Genomic DNA, 4,029 nt, shown 5'->3' with positions numbered 1-4,029 from the left:
GTGAAAAATAAATCTCGCCGCGACCCAACATGCAAAACCAAGACTGAAAAAATCTCTGTTCGTTCATCATTCGACCGACCCTCAGTCAGATGTGGCCCGAGCGAGAAGCTGGGCCGCCATTTACGTTCAAGATTTCGATGCTCCATGTGTTCTGCAGTTCGCATGGATTAGCGCACTTTGCTGCGCTCTTCATCGATCCACGAGCCTAGTGATCCACCGTTCAGGGTCGTATATAAAACGACATATTCGTTTTCTTCTCTCTTTTTCTCCAACCCGCCCAAGCAAATGAATGCGAGGGCGGAGAAAGAAAGCCAGAAAGAAAATGTTCCGATAAACACTCGTACTAGAATTTGGGTTTAGTGTGTTATTGTGATTTTGAATTCTTCCTACTTCATCGAGAGGGCGAAGGGCAAGCTTAAAAAACATTCGGTTTTCAACGGCATAGTGTCGGGCTTTGGAGTGTTAGTCTATACGACGCACACGCACGCAACCACGAGTATCTACGCCCGAAAAGAACGTCCAGAGTAAAGTCTCACACTTTCGTCCCCCACCGAGAATCAAAAAATCCCGAAGACGAAGAGAGAAACAAAAAAAAAACAATTTCGATTGGGCGTATCCGCTTTAAACCACCGCGCATCAGAGCGCCTGATACCCGTTCAAAATCTTGATGTTTTTTTTTTTTTTTTCCGACTCTCCATCCACCGAGTTTTTATTTTTCAAAGTGTTTGATTTAGGGACTAAGACTTTATAAAATCTCCTTTATTGTTCCTTCGGTACTCGCGGCCCAGGCGGGCTATCGTATTCTTCACTCTACTAACGTCAACACTGTGAGCGCCGCTAAAGGTCGAATGAATCTATAGAGACATTCACCATCGAAGCAGGAAGAATTTGCTCACGGCCATAGACCAAATCGAAAGACTTTGTGTTTTTTTTTGAGCCGAGAGGAAAGAAAAATCAATTTGAAAAGGCGAATCCGCTTTAAACCACCGCGCATCAGAGCGCCTGATACCCGTTCAAAATAAATGATTTTCTTCCGTCAACCCACACATAGTTCATACGATGTCTTACGCCGAAAGACTTTTGATGGGGTTTTTTTTGTTTTGCAACTTTTAGTTGTTTCGTGCTCAACCAAAGCCATATGCGCAAAACATTTGTCTTGTTCGTTTATGATCCTTCCGCAGGTTCACCTACGGAAACCTTGTTACGACTTTTACTTCCTCTAAAGGATCAAGTTCGACCATCTTTCAGTCTCGCCGTTGGTAGGCACCGCACGGGCAGAGATTGCTCCCCACTCGACGGCACCCCGACAAGCCCGTCCGAAGGCCTCACTAAATCATTCAATCGGTAGTAGCGACGGGCGGTGTGTACAAAGGGCAGGGACGTAATCGACGCGGGCTAGTGACCCGCGCCTACTAGGGATTCCTGGTTCATGGGGATCATTGCAGTCCCCAATCCCAACCACGAAGGAGGTTCAGCGGTTACCCGGTCCTTTCGGACAGGGAGAGTGAAACACGCTGATTCCTTCAGTGTAGCGCGCGTGCGGCCCAGGACATCTAAGGGCATCACAGACCTGTTATTGCTCACTGTCACGCGGCTGGACGCCGCTTGTCCCTCTAAGAAGACTGCGTGACGGACGCGAGAGCAGAAGGTATCGCCGGGGATGACGACGACCGAATAACAATAGAGCCAGCCCCCGCGAGACATTCCCGACAAAGCCCCGCCATACCTCATCCGCCAGGCAACCAACCCGTGAAGGCCGTACACCCGACGAACAAAGCACAACGAAACCAAGCCGAGAGATTGCCTCACTAAAGGAACCAGTCCCACCGAGACCCGAATCGCCGCCACCTGATCCCGACGCCTCCGTACTCCCTTCGGTTTCAATTGATAAAACCCGTCACCTATTTAGCAGGCTAGAGTCTCGTTCGTTATCGGAATTAACCAGACAAATCGCTCCACCAACTAAGAACGGCCATGCACCACCACCCACCGAATCAAGAAAGAGCTCTCAATCTGTCAATCCTTCCAGTGTCCGGGCCTGGTGAGGTTTCCCGTGTTGAGTCAAATTAAGCCGCAGGCTCCACTCCTGGTGGTGCCCTTCCGTCAATTCCTTTAAGTTTCAGCTTTGCAACCATACTTCCCCCGGAACCCAAAGACTTTGGTTTCCCGGAAGCTGCCCGTCGAGTCATTGGAGTAACTCCGACGGATTGCTGGTTGGCATCGTTTATGGTTAGAACTAGGGCGGTATCTGATCGCCTTCGAACCTCTAACTTTCGTTCTTGATCAAGGAAAACATTCTTGGCAAATGCCTTCGCTGTTGTTCGTCTTGCGGCGGTCCAAGAATTTCACCTCTGTCGCCGCAGTACGAATGCCCCCGTCCGTCTCTATTGACCATTACCTCGGGTCCAAAAGTAAAAGACCAGCAAAATCGGACCGAGGTCCTATTCCATCATTCCATGCTGCGATATTCAGGCGTTGGGATACACCTGCTTTGAGCACTCTAATTTGTTCAAAGTAAACGTTGCCGGCCGCCCGAGACACCCGGTGAAGGGCACCCCGAACGATTGACTGGGTGGAGCGAATCGAGTCAACTACGACCAAAATTTAAAAAAGAACCCGAAAGAACTTTCCAACTCTGGCCGCAGATACAACAACGACGCACCGACCACCACTCCGGCGATGTTGTCCGACCGTGAAGAGAGTCGGGCTTTGACACCCGGGCTCCCAGAGCGTGAAACGCAACACCCTTGATTCAGAGCGGCGCCGCCCGGCCGAAGACAGACATCCGACTACGAGCTTTTTAACCGCAACAACTTTAATATACGCTATTGGAGCTGGAGTTACCGCGGCTGCTGGCACCAGACTTGCCCTCCAATGGTTCCTCGTTAAAGGATTTAAAGTGTACTCATTCCAATCACGGGGCCTCGGAAGAGTCCCGTATCGTTATTTTTCGTCACTACCTCCCCGTGCCGGGAGTGGGTAATTTGCGCGCCTGCTGCCTTCCTTGGATGTGGTAGCCGTTTCTCAGGCTCCCTCTCCGGAATCGAACCCCGATTCCCCGTTACCCGTTGCAACCATGGTAGGCGCGTAACCTACCATCGACAGTTGATAAGGCAGACATTTGAAAGATACGTCGCCGGCGCGAAGGCCGTGCGATCGGCGTGAAGTTATCCAGAGTCACCAAAATTGGTACGGTGCGCGAGCCCGAAAGCCCGGCCCCGACTGGTTTTGATCTAATAAAAGCACCTCTTCTGCGAGCCCGAAAGCCCGCAGTCGAGGCTCGAGTGCATGTATTAGCTCTAGAATTACCACAGTTATCCAAGTAGGATGGAGTGGATCTAAGGAACCATAACTGATTTATTGAGCCATTCGCGGTTTCGCCGTCTAGCGGCTTGTACTTAGACATGCATGGCTTAATCTTTGAGACAAGCATATGCTACTGGCAGGATCAACCAGGTATTTCGTGTATGTTTGTTTGATATGCATCCGGCGAGTTGCGGGTTTTTATTTCGCCCACGCATCACCAAACACACACCAAATCAACACGTTTTTCGTTTTTTTTCTTTTTCTTCGGAAACTAAAATTTTTGATCGCAACGCCTGGCGTGTCACAGCGAGTCCCAGTGAAGAGAAACACCGATCCGATCCGTTTGTTGGATTTTTTTCATTTCAATTTCCAAAGTCAAAGACCATTCAACGGTCTATGAGCCCAAAGTGAATCGGATTCATTCGACCGGTCTTGATATATTCATCAACTTTTTTTCCCGTATTACGGTTTTCGACGGTCATATGTGGCGTGCTGTATGCTCATAAGTCAAGCCTGCTTTACTAAGCTGACAAGCATACATCTTTTAAATTTTTGTGGGCTCAGAGTTTTATTTTTATTTTTCCACCGCCGAGGCACACTCTCGCATCACCCCGCACGACACACACACACACACACACCTCACCGCTCAACGGTCACACGAGGCAGAATTTTCCGCAAAGACTTTCGAAGAGAAAGAGAAAACTCGGAACAACCGCGGTCAGA

The 4,029-nt window shown here is 49.5% G+C and overlaps 2 non-coding genes across 2 annotated transcripts; both read right to left on the bottom strand.

The window, feature by feature from the left end:
• Positions 1-75: 75 nt before the first annotated feature.
• LOC124319660 lies at positions 76-228 on the bottom strand. The gene has a single exon (XR_006913358.1). It is a non-coding gene; the product is annotated as a 5.8S ribosomal RNA (ribosomal RNA).
• A 936-nt stretch (positions 229-1,164) lies between these two features.
• On the bottom strand, positions 1,165-3,459 carry LOC124319664. The gene has a single exon (XR_006913363.1). It is a non-coding gene; the product is annotated as a small subunit ribosomal RNA (ribosomal RNA).
• Positions 3,460-4,029: the final 570 nt, after the last annotated feature.

The sequence above is a fragment of the Daphnia pulicaria genome, unplaced genomic scaffold (assembly GCF_021234035.1).
Source record: "Daphnia pulicaria isolate SC F1-1A unplaced genomic scaffold, SC_F0-13Bv2 h1tg000189l, whole genome shotgun sequence".
NCBI classification, from domain to species: Eukaryota; Metazoa; Arthropoda; class Branchiopoda; order Diplostraca; family Daphniidae; genus Daphnia; species Daphnia pulicaria.
This window is presented reverse-complemented; position numbering and strand designations above follow the sequence as displayed.